Here is a 12,995-nt window from a genome sequence, read left to right as displayed (position 1 = left end):
CAAATAGCAAATAGCAGATATTTATTGCTCTTGGACTTTTGTGGGCAGGACTTGTGCTTAGTAGGGACTGTGTTCTTCTGGGGCAAGGCCGAACTCGGTGACACACCACGCTTCGAGCACGAGGCAATGACGTGGTTAGTGTCTCTGGGCGTGTCGCAGAATATGCGTGCCTTTGGGAGCTCCGGTGGTCACCTGGGATCCATTCGATACGGATTGGCTGCCGGATTCGTGCTGCGAGATTATGGATGTTTTGGTCCATTTGTGGACTACGAGTGACGCGTCGGAGCACGCCCGTTACCTGAAGGGCCCAGGAGCGGATCACAATGCAGGCTGTATATGGAGCGTAGGAATGGCGGCCACACAGCAAAGCGCCTCCTCAACAGCAAGAGGTTCCATACAGAAAGCGGAGGCAGGCTACTGGGGTCGAAACGCGGACGCCTTGTTAATGGCAGGCTTGCTAGGGCAGTAAACTGGAGTTGTGATTTCGCAGGACTGAATGCTAGGATCGACGAAGATCACGAATGATTGTTCGGCGAAAGATCCGGTTCCACCATGTGCCGGATTCTCGCTATATATGGGGGGGGGGGGGAGAGAAATTGTTTTTCAGTGTCAGCTGGCATCTGTTGCACAGATGCAACTGCGCAGTGAAAGTGAAGCTTGTTCAGTTTGCAGCCATCGCTCATTTAACAGGCTGCGACTTGCTGCATGAACTGACAAACTATTGAGATCAAATTCAGTTCAGCATTTGGTATAGATAGTGTAACGTCCCAGAGTGACTCAGGCCATGAGGGACGCCTTAGTGGAGAGCTCCGGATAATTTTACCCACCCGGGGTTCTTTAACGCGAACTGACAGCTCCCAATACACGGACCTTGAACATTTCGCCTACATCAAGATACGACCGCCGTGGCCGGGATCGAACCCACATCTTTCGGGTCAGCCGCCGAGAACCTTAACCACTGAGCCACCGCGGCGGCTTTGCACATATTGCTCAAAGACTAAATGTGTCCATTGTGCAGCACCTGTGAGTTGCCAAAGGAATTGCAGTGTAAAATGGTTGAAAACTGGTGAATATGGCTAAGACTTGCCACAATTCAGCGATCACACTACGTCTGCTAAAGCACACTGTTGAGAAGGCTGAAGTGCTCTTCGCAACATGAAAGAGGAGGCAGCTTTATGCTTTAAAGCAGCATTTATTACAGATTAAAAGCGGAAATACAAATGGAAGAAAAGACAGCATTGCAAAGTGCGTAGTTGTTCATCCTCAAAATCCTCTCAAGCGGAGAGGGAGCATTGGCGGATGCGCAGGCTGAGCGCCGGGGAGGAAAAGTAATGACGGAGGAGGAACCGGCGAGTGTTAAATATGCAAACAACCTCTTCATATTTGCAGCGTTTCGTTTATTTTTACCTTCCTGGTCTCTTCCTCCTTTTAAGCCAGTGCGACATTCCAGCAAACTTGGCCTTCTATGAGGCTTGTGCATGCTTTAAAGCCTATCAATTTCCCAATTTCTTTTCAGCTGCTTATCTTTTACAGGGTGCAAAATAAACAGCAGCTTTTCAGGTTATAACTTACAGTCCACCTCCTCACTCCTTTTAATGATATGCAACAGCACAACCGAGGCCAGCTGTCCTGAATAACCTGATTTTAATAATTAGTGAATAAAAAGAAACAGTTGAAAATATTTACTTGTTTCGCATATAGATTGCAGTTGCAGCTGTGAAACAATTGCACCGGCAAGGGTTTTCAACGTAAGTAGAGGTACAAAGTTTCTTCTGACCTTACTCGTTTAGGCTTCAGTTTGTCAGCTCACAAATGTCATTCTCTGGGTTCGATGACTTTCACGCCTGCGCTTGGGTTCCACGACCACCGAATGTTTTCTCTTTTCTGGAAATTGATTTCTTTCTTTCGGGAATTCTTTTTTCTGGAATATATTTGTAAACAATAGCAAACATAAGGTCATATTTTTGTCGTCATGCCGGTCTTGGGCGCACTGCGTAACCTATCCCAATCTTTGCTTGTCGCTTTAATATATGTGCTGTTGACGTCCAACATGTGGTGTCACGTCCTCAATCCAACAATTCGTACATTTTTGTGGCTAAAGCTCAAAGTCGTTCCTCCATGCTTGCACCACAACACTAAAACTTTGACATGGACGTCAGTGCATTTGCAGTGTGTATTTTTCACAACAAATAAGATGTAACTCCAAGACTCCATTTGGTGTTGTCGAAGTGCGCCCATATAAGCACTTCTAAATGGCTAGAAATTTGCGAAAAAGCTCTTTTGGAAAACACAGTCCAATGTCACTCATATTACGAGCTTTATTCTTGAGAAAAACGGACAACGCTTAAAAAATGCACTAAGTGATGACTAAAACTTCATTGCTTTTCAAGCCCTATGCTCAGCTATGCACACTGCAGGGCAAGGAAGTCTTTAACAAACATTTTGGCGCTTTGATCACGCAAAGAACGGCAGAGACAGGACCTACTTGCCCTCAGTATAACCCACTACGTTTCAAAGAAGAAATCAACCTTGTCGCAAATTTCTAGGCATTTCTAAGTCCTTCCAGAAGCGCAAAATTGGAATAGGTTACGGAAAGAAAGTCGTGGAGTTACAACTTCTATTTTGTTGCGAAAAATAAACACTGCAAATGCACTGACGGCAATGTCAAAGATTTAGCGTTGTGATGCAAGCTTGGAGGAACGACTTTGAGCTTTATCCACACAAAATGTACAAATTGTTGGATTGAGGACGTGACACAACATGTTGGACGTCAACAGCACAGATATTAAAAGCGACAAGAAAGATTGGGATAGGCTACGCAGTGCGCCCAAGACCGGCATGACGACAAAAATATATGACCTCATATGGGCTGTAGTTTAGGATCATATTCGAGAGAAAAGAATTCCCGAGAGAAAGAAATCAATTTCCAGAAGAGAGAAAACATATTCGGTGGTCGTGGAACCCGAGCGTAGGCGTGAAAGTCATCGAACCCAGAGAATGACATTTGTGAGGTGACATTTGTGTGAAATTTTTGTCGTCATGCCGGTCTTCGGCGCACTGAGCAGCGTACCCCAATCTTTGCTTGTCGCTTTTAATATATGCGCTGTTGACGTCCAACATGCGCTGTCACGTCCTCAATCCAACAATTTGTACATTTTGTGTGGCTAAATCTCAAAGTCGTTCCTCCAAGCTTGCACCACAATACTAAAACTTTGACATGACCGTCAGTACGTTTGGAGTGTTTATTTTTAACAACAAAAAAATAAAAAATGTAATCAGAACATTTCATGAGTCAGTGGTTTAAGGCGGCAGTTGAGAAAGCTTCTACAGCCATATCGCGCAGTTGGGAACAAAGTCGAGTAGTGTGACCAATCCGTCATTTCACAATTAATAAAAACAGTTTATTCGGGGCATGATTTATTCTACGCTTGGTCGCGTGATTATTTTAGGCGCGTACTGGCACCATTGCTGGTTTTGTAATTTTTGGTGGATGCGGTCCAGCTTCCCTTCCGATGCCTTTTGCGAACAATTCGGTGCGCTGCGCCTCGACGGAGAAATGAAGTGCTTCTATCGAACATCACCATCAGCATTACTACTCCCACTGCAGGGCAAAGGCATCTCCCATATCTCCCCAATTAACCCTGTCCTTCACCAGTTGCGGCCACTGTATCCCCGCAAACTTCTTAATCTCATCTGCCCACCTAACTTTCTGCCGCCCCCTGCTACGCTTGCCTTCTCGTGGAATCCACTCCGTTACCCCCTTAAGGACCAGCGGTTATCTTGCCTTCGCATCACATGCCCTGCCCAAGCCCATTTTTTCCTCTTGATTTCAACTAAGATATCATTAATCCGCGTTTGTTTCCTCATCCACTCCGCCCTCTTCCGATCTCTTAACGTAACACCTATCATTTTCCTTTCCATAGCTCACTGCGTTGTTCTTAACTTAAGCTGAACCCTCTTTCTTAGCCTCCACGTTTCTGCCCCATAGGTGAGTACCGGTAGGATACAGCTGTTGTATACTTTTCTCTTCAGGGATATTGGTAAGCTGCCATTCATGATCTGAGAGAACCTGCCATATGCGCTCCACCCCATTCTTATTCTTCTAGTTATTTCCCTCTCATGATCCGGATCTGCGGTCACTACCTGCCCTAAGTAGACATATTCTCTTACTACTTCCAGCACCTCGCTACCAATTGCGAACTGCTGTTCTCTTGCGAGGCTGTTCAACATTACTTTGGTTTTCTGCATGTTAATTCTTAGACCCACCCTTCTGCTCTGCCCGTCTAACTGATTGATCATGCTTTGCAGTTCTTGTCCTGAGTGGCTTAGCAAGGCAATGTCATCTGCGAATCGCAAATTACTCAGGTATTCTCCATTAACTCTTATGCCCAACTGTTCCCATTCCAGTCCCTGGAATACCTCCTGTAAGCAGGCAGTGAAGAGCATTGGCGAGATCGTGTCTCCCTGCCTGACACCTTTCCGTATTAGAATTTTATTGCTGACTTTATGGAGAACTATAGTAGCTGTGCAATCGTTATAGATATCTTCCAAGCAGCGATGGCGTAGAGGTAGAGCATCCGCCTCGCGTGCAAGAGGACCGGGGTTCGAATCCCGGTACCAACAATTCTCCACCGGATTAAAAAGAAAAAAAAATCTGCGTGTCGATGGAATTGGATAACCCGGCTTGGAGTGCGGCCTGATTTCGGTGACCAGGACCGACAACGCACTTCCTCACCAGAACAGGATTTGGCCACCCTGGTGTAGTACTTGGCCACAACCTTCTATGAACAAACCAATTAACCCTCGACCTGAAAGTGCTGGTCGGGAAATTACTTCGTGAGGTCGAGGAACTAAAGCAAGCAAATGCCGCTCTAAAACAGCAACAAATGCAGACTGGGTCACCGCCTATGACCGGTGGCGCCAATAACCCTACCCCCTCTACCTCCGCCGGAGCGGACATGCATGTTGAATCAACGCGGGCACCCCCGCCTAAGTGAAAAGCGGGCGGTTCCCTCTCCGAAGACCAAAAACTAGCCGACAGCATTCACAAAATTGAAGAAGCGCAAACGCAGACTAACAACACCCTCATTCAAATGCAGCTTACAATGACTTCCATCATGGAAGAATTATGCACACACCGGCAGGAATTACATAACTTAGGCAGCAGGAAGCAGAGAGTAACCTATTTCCCCTCAAAATTCGCCAATCCGCTTCTTCTGAAGCGGTATCAGACTAGCACAATGTGGCCCCACAACCAAACTACACCATCTGGCAGTGGAACTGCCGAGGATTTAGCCGCAGACGAGCTGTACTCCAACAATTCCTCCACAATAGGGACGGACCGGACTTAATCGCATTACAATAGACAAACCAATAGCAAGCTAGCTGGATATCAATCCTTTTCATCGGGGGGTGAAACGCTTGGAGTGACGACTCTCGTCAAACGAAATATTGCGGTTGTCCAGCACGATACCCCAGTGACAAATGTCACACACGTGCTAGTCGAATTAATTCCGCCTAGGAAACCTGACCACAGTCTGTTTGTGCTGAATGTCTATAGCAGCCCAAAGTTACGGAAAGCAAGCTTTGGCCCGCTCTTTCAGGCGACCCTGAAACTTGCCGGCAATCACCTCGTCATTTTCACGGGAGACTTTAATGCCCAACACCCGGCTAGGGGGTACCCACAGGAGGACATTAAAGGTCGAAAATTGTGGCTCACCGCACAACAGTGTGGGTTGACTCTTCTTACAGACCCAGTAGTCCCCACCCGCTGCGGTAACAGTGTTCTCAGGGATACGACTCCCGATCTGACTTTTGCTAAAAATTCGGGCACTCCAACATAGATAAACACTCAGAAAAATATCGGCAGCGATCACTACATATTAGAAATAGTAGCCTCAACTGGCCCCAAACGTCGTAGCGCTCGAGCTCCCACCCTTGTCGATTGGGATATGTTCCGCGCTAAAATAGCCGCCCGAGAAGCTGATACCCCCGATATACTAGACATAAATGTCTGGGCACAGGATCTTTGTAAAAATGCCAAGGAAGCCACCCGTACGTTAGAGCAGGCTGACCACCTGGAGATTGCGGATAGCCGGCTTCTTCACCTATGGGAGGCAAAGAGAGGACTCGAGAACCGACTCAAACGACATCGGTGGAACCGCAATCTACGCAGAAGAATAGCTAGGCTAAACAAGGAGATCGAGGATCATGCGGTCAAACTTACTCAGCAAAACTGGGAGGACATATGCAACCGCATGGATCGCAACATGGGAGTCTCAAAGACTTGGAACTTGCTCCGTCATCTACTTGACCCTGCAGGTAGCAGAACCACCCAGAGGCAGAACCTGCAAAAGCTTGTGCATGCATACGCAGGCACACCAGAGGACCTTTTCCTTGAACTTAAAGACAGATATATTGGCAATGCTCCTATCCAAGCCTTCCCAGATTATGCTGGTCCGGAAAACAGGCAGCTCGACTCGCCAATTACTGTGGATGAGGTTAGGGCAGAGATTGCCAGGCTAAACTGTAAATCCGCCTCTGGCTCAGATGCAGTATCCAACAAGATCCTCCGCAGCCTAGATGAAGAGTCGCTACAATCACTAACTGAGTATATGCAGAAATGCTGGTCGGAGGGCTCAATCCCACAAATATGGAAAACGGCAGAGATCATTCTCATTCCAAAACCAGGGAAGGCACTCAGTCTTGAGAACCTCAGGCCAATTTCGCTCACGTCTTGTGTAGGTAAGCTCATGGAGCACTCAGTTCATACCCGCCTCAACCGGTTTATGGAGGAGAACGAGCTGTACCCTCCAACCGTGATTGGATTTCGACCAAAACTTTCTAGGCAGGATGTAATGCTTCAGCTCAAACATCAGATTATTGAGGCAAAAACGCGGGACTCTAGAATAATTCTTGGACTCGACCTGGAAAAGGACTTTGACAATGTCAGACATGATGCGATCTTGGAGAACCTCCATGAACTCGGGGGGGGGGGGGGGGGGGGGGGGGGGAAGCCTGCACCTTCAACTATATCCTCGACTTTCTCTCAGGTAGAAAGGCGCATTTTCAAGTAGAAGGTCTCCACTGGCATGACTTCCCCCTCAGCAACAAGGGCACCCCGCAGGGATCGGTCCTGTCACCCTTTCTCTTCAACATTGCAATGTTGAAACTTCCACACCAATTAGCGCAGATCCCGCAACTCCACCACAGCCTCTATGCTGACGATATCACCTTGTGGACCGCCGAGGGCAGTGATGCTGAAATCGAGGAGAGAGTCCAGCGTGCCATCGATATCGTGGGGAACTATGTAGACCCCAGGGGGCTGCGGTGCTCTCCAGCCAAATCTGCATTTCTCATATGCCGCAAAATCAGATCCCTTGCGCAACCCGCACCGGCCATCGAACTCAGTATTCGCGGAGTCCCCATTCCTCGAGTACCAAAAATTAAAATCTTGGGCCTAATTCTACAAGAACACGGCTTCAATGGTGACGTAATTCAGAAGCTTCAGGGAACCTCGCAGTAAATTATGCGACTCATTCGCCGCATTAGTAACCGCCACTCGGGCTTGAGGGAAAGCAATACTCTCCGTTTAGTACAAGCCTTTGTGATCAGCCGCATCGCTTACGTATACCCTTACCTACATCTCAAGTCAGCTGAAAAAGAGAAAATGGAGGCCATAATCAGAAAATGCGTCAAACAGGCAGTTGGGCTACCCATGCACACAGCGACTGGGTCGTGCTGGGTCGTGCAGTCCACCCGCCCTATACTCCGGCAAGGCCAGGTTGTTTTCTTACAGAGAAATCCTGCAGCACTACAGGCTTGCAAGACTCAGATTCCCCCCAGCAGATAAAACGCTCTCCAAGCAACAGGCCAAAGCCTGGCGTAAAATTCAAACTAACACCTATCCAAATCCCCAATTGTGTAGCTTCTGTTCGGATGGACTCTACTCAGACAAATGCAAAAATTGTGATGCGAAAAACGATCTAAATCATATGATCTGGAACTGCCCGCAGTCCCTACCCGCGAGTCGATTCATTACCGACTCCGATCATTGGGAGGCTCTATTGCTCAGCCCCGACCCGGGGACACAGATCAAGCTCCTCCAGCTGGCTGAAGACGCCGCCGCTGCCCAAGCGATAGCGGCTGCCGTTTAAGCGGGAGGCGACTTCGGGTCGCTCCTCTATATCCGCTGGAAATAGTTCCACCACCACCACCACCACCCCACCACTACCACCTGGATGATGATGATGATGATGAAAACTTTATTTGGAACAAGGGAGTTTTGGACACGCCGGTCCTTGGGCCCCCGCGCGGCCCCACTGCGCTCAAACGTTCATGTTCCTGCGGACCATGACGTCGGCAGCCCGGCATGTGGTGATGGCTTGCTTGGCCGGGTCCTCGGAGCGCAGTAGGGTCTCCTAAGCCTCCCAAGTGGTAAGATGCTCCAGGCCCCGCGGGGGAGGATCCGCCGGACAGAGGAAAAGAATATGGTCGAGAGTGGCTCTGGGGTGGTGGCAGAGGGTACAGGAGGGGTTTGTGAAGACTTGATGATAGCGCGAGCGTATATAAGGGGAGGGTAAGGTGCGTGTTTGGAGCCGCCTCCAAAGTGTCTGATGGTAATTGTCCAGGGAGGGATGAGGGGGGGTAGAACCGACGCTCGACTTTGCAGGCCTGCGTCATTTCACTGAATGAGTGCATGCGCTCCCGCGAGAACCCCAGGTAGGAGGCCGCCGGTGCCCGGTTCAGAGAAGCTCGGGCTAAAGCGTTGGCGGCCTCGTTTCCAGGATTCCCGGAGTGGACAGGCACACATATCAGCTCCACATTGCGGGGCGGGTGCGCGGCGAGGGAGTCCAGTATGCGAAATACAGGGACGTGAACTCTCCCGCGAGCAAAATTTAGTATGGCAATTTTAGAATCTGACAGTATATATCGAGCCTCCGTGCGTGTGATGGCCAGGGCAATGGCGGCCTCTTCGGCCTCCTCGGAAGTGGCAGTAGGGGTTATGTGAAGGGTTGCAGTCGGTTGGAGGGAGGGGTCTGTGATGACTACAACCGCGTCCTCGGCTGTGCGTGCAGCATCCACCCAAACAGCAAACGGTTCCGCGCCATAGTGTTTGTGGAGCGCCCGAGCGCGAGCTCTGCGTCGGGGTTCGTGGTAGGTGGGGTGCATGTTTTTGGGGAGAGGCTTGATAAGTAATTCGCGGTGAATATGGCGGGGGACCTGGAGCTTTGTGGGATCCGTGGCTGATAGGCGTATACCGAGGGTGTGTAGGATGTGTCTCCCGGTGGTGGTTCTCGCGAGACGTATGTATTGTCTCTGTCGGTGGTGGTAGTGAAAACTTTTTAATAAACAAAAGGAGAGTTTGCAGACCAAAAAGGACCTTTACATAGGTAGAGTCCTTAGTCCGGGACCCCGCTGGACGATGCCGCTACTCGCGCCCGTTGGACTAGAGCCCTTTGAGACTCCAGCCCCGAGCAGTTGAGCAGGGCTGCCTCCCATGCCTCTCGGGAAGGGGAAGGATTGGGGGGAGGGGAAGGATTCTTTTGACAGGCCCAAGCCATGTGGAAGGTATCGGATACTTCCCCACAGTGAGGGCAGCGCCCATTAGTTTTGGGGTCGAAATGTTTCACTATTGCAGGACACAACAGAGTGTTGGTCTGCAAGCGCCTCAGTTCGCTGATCAGCTTTACTCAGGCCCTTAGCAGGGACCGGGAAAAGCCGATGGTGTTCGCAATAGTCGTCAAGAATTTCTCTGAACCGCAAAAGCGGTTGCACAATCTCCGAGCCGGAAGAGCCTGGATGAGGTGCCCGGTAGGTAAGCGCTCGGGCAGCCACGTCCGCAGCCTCATTACCTCTAACGCCCTGATGGCCCGGAGTCCAAACTATGCGTTTGGGTGAAGGGTCCGATTGCCTCACTGCGCTTTTTAATATACAGTAGGCTAAAGATGAAATCTCCCCAGCCAGCTAGTGTTGACAGGCTCGACGCGAATCTGTCACGATTACCTTCCAATTCAAGTCCGAGGCGGCAAGCGCAATGGCTACTTCCTCGGCCTGCGCTGAATTTCGAGCTCGAAAGGAGAGGCCGTCAACGCATTGATCCTGGTGAACTACTGCGGCCGTGTAGAATCGATTGGGCGACGGCCCTGCCACGTCAACGTAGTATACACCCTGTTTGGATCCGTGTTAGTGTTCGAGGGCCCGAGCGCGCGCCTCTCGTCTGCCTTCGTGTGTATGTGCGTCCATGTTGCGCGGCAGTGGAGGGACCCAGAGCTTGTGACGCCATAGCTCCGGAATCCGACACGTCTCCGCTGGAGTGCACTCGTGTTGGATGTGCAAGCGGTCTAGCAGGTGGCGCCCTGATGCCGTCTGCGAGAGTCGCGTATATTGGTTCACGAGGTGGGCCTCCCGTAACTCCTGGTAGGAGTTCATCACCCCTAACGCCGACAACTTAGCATTGGAGGTGGCCACTGGTGGGCCCAGTGCTCGCTTTGTAGCCTTTCTAACGATGGTGTCGATTCTTATTTCTTGTTGTTTCGTAGTGCGAAGATAGGGGTCGGAGTAGAGGATCCTGCTGGTCACAAAGGCATGGGCGAGCCGAAGCGCGTCCCTGCCTCGCAACCTGCCGCGCTTGTTAGAAACGCGATGGATCATGCGTCCGACCTGTTCGCCTACGCGCTTGAGTTGGGCAATAGTCGATTCCTGGCTGAGCCTGTTATGGATGAACAGACCTAGTATGCGGAGCTCCCCGACCTCTTTGATAGGACCTCCCGTCAGAGAGATTTGCAAACTCGTGTTGTCTTTAGGATTGGATCTGATGTGCAGAAGTTCTGATTTTGCGGGAGCACATTGAAGACCACAGCCGATAGCGTAGCTATCGGTTATGGTGGCTGCCCGCTGAAGGCGGTCCTCCATTTCCACAAGGCTCCCTTCGGTAGTCCAAATTGTTATGTCATCCGCGTAGAGGGCGTGATGGATGCCTTCCACCCGGGCCAATTGGTGTGGAAGCTGCATCATGGCAATGTTGAAAAGAAGCGGCGACAAGACCGCCCCTTGGGGTGTACCCCGTGTACCCATCGTGTATGGTCCGTATTCGTCGTCCTCCATCTTGAGGAAGGTCTGACGCTTCGAGAGAGTCTCTTACATATGTGAATGCCTTGCGCCCACAATCGGTGGTACTCAAGTTAGCCAAGATGCTGCCATGACGAACGTTGTCAAAGGCCCCCTTAAGATCGAGGGCAAGGATGGCTTTGTCGTTGTGGCGCATGGCAGTGGGCCGTATTATGTAGCGGTGTAACTGGAGGAGGACGTCCTGTGCAGACATATGCGGTCGGAACCCGAACATAGTGTCTGCAAAGAGGCCCTTGGTCTCTATGTGTGGAGAGAGGCGATCCCTAACCATCGTCTCCATAAGCTTTCCCACACAAGAGGTTAGTGAGATGGGCCTCAGGTTGTCGGTATTCACTGGCTTGCCTGGCTTAGGGATTAAAGTGACCAGGGGGGTCTTCCATTCGAGAGGGAGTGGACGCCCGTCCCAAATCTGGTTAATGTACACTATCAGGTGGAGGTAGGCCGAATCTGGGAGGTTGGCCAACAGATTGACTGTTATGCGATCCCGACCCGGAGCCGTATCTCGCCGCATTTTAGCTAAAGCCGCCTTAAGGTCGTGTAACTCAATAGGGGCATCAATTTCGGGATTCGGCTTTCCCGCGTACTCGTACTCAGGCCCAACTGGGTCCTCTATGCGGCAGAGATATCTGTCGCACAGGGTGTCCGCGAGTTGAGCCGTCGAACCTTGGTACCCGTGCAAAGGCCGCCGGAGCTGTCTTTGCGTCTCCCCTCTCGTTTGAGCGGGGTCGATGAGACTGCGAAAGAAGCGCCATGTTCCTCTCGAGCTCATCTGACGCGCTGCCGAATTACACTTCTCTATCCAGTTTGAATCGGTGAGCTGGGCAGCATACGCCGCAGCCTGCTCCGTGAGGTCTACAATGCGAGCCTTAAGTTTGCGATTCAGCTTTTGCTTCTTCCACCATTTGGTAAGACTTTGGCGCGCCTCCCACAAGTGCAGGAGGTGATTGTCCACTGCAGGGATCTCTTCGGTGGTCTGAAGTGTCGTGGCGTATTGTCTTTGTATTGTGTTTAATTGCTTTGCTCACTCCGCATATCCGCCGGAAAAGAGCACGGTAGGTATCTCTTGTGTTCGAAACTTATGCCAATCGGTCAATTTAGCGTGACCCCACTTTTTGCGAGTCGCCTTCGCCAGAAGAGTAACCCGGAGAGGGCAGTGATCGCTACCAAGAGTCTCTCCCAGGTTTTCCCAGGTAGCGTCTCTGGTGTTCGTAACAAGAGTCAGGTCAGGGCATGTGTCTCGCGTAACCAAGTTTCCCACACGTGTGGGACAACAAGGATCCGTGAGGAGTGTAAGACGAAGTGTGGAGAAGAGCTCCGCCAGCTTGCGTCCTCTGGCCTTCTCAAAGTGGTAGCCCCAATGTAGGCTGGGAGCATTGAAGTCCCCAACGATCACTAGAGGTTCCTTGTCAGCCGATTTGAGCGCGCGGTAGAAGATTTCGTTGAAAGTCACGCGCGGCTTATGCGGGGGGCAGTAAATGTTAAGGACATATTGTATTGATGGGTCGCGGCGCTTAAGCGGCAGGACGTTGACCATACTGTATTCCTGTTCAGTCTCCAGTTTGAGGTCTACTGGGACTGCGGTGTACGCCTTGTTCACCAGGATGCATGTTGTAGGACCCCACTGAAACGAGCTATACCTCGTGAATTTAGCATCTGCGCCGGGTTCCTGAAGAGCTAGGAGCGCCGGTGCGGTACCGAGAGACTGCAAGTAGAGCTGGAGGTGCGACCGTTTCTTCCAGCTCCGTAGACCCCTGCAGTTCCACTGTATGATCTCGAATTGTTCCTAATTGTTGTTGGCTTTCCTCTGGGTTTGGCTAGCCATCGTGAATGTGATTCTTTAATTTTGGGGGGCAGGTCCCACCCCC

The 12,995-nt window shown here is 50.7% G+C and overlaps 1 pseudogene; it reads right to left on the bottom strand.

Annotated features, from left to right (window-relative positions):
- Positions 1 to 9,401: 9,401 nt before the first annotated feature.
- LOC149366849 (uncharacterized) lies at positions 9,402 to 12,000 on the bottom strand (annotated as a pseudogene).
- Positions 12,001 to 12,995: the final 995 nt, after the last annotated feature.

The sequence above is a fragment of the Amblyomma mixtum genome, chromosome 1, assembly GCF_055824585.1.
Source record: "Amblyomma mixtum isolate Tamu chromosome 1, ASM5582458v1, whole genome shotgun sequence".
Classification (NCBI taxonomy): domain Eukaryota; kingdom Metazoa; phylum Arthropoda; class Arachnida; order Ixodida; family Ixodidae; genus Amblyomma; species Amblyomma mixtum.
Note: the sequence above shows the minus strand (reverse complement) of the source record. Positions and strands in the feature narration are given on the sequence as shown.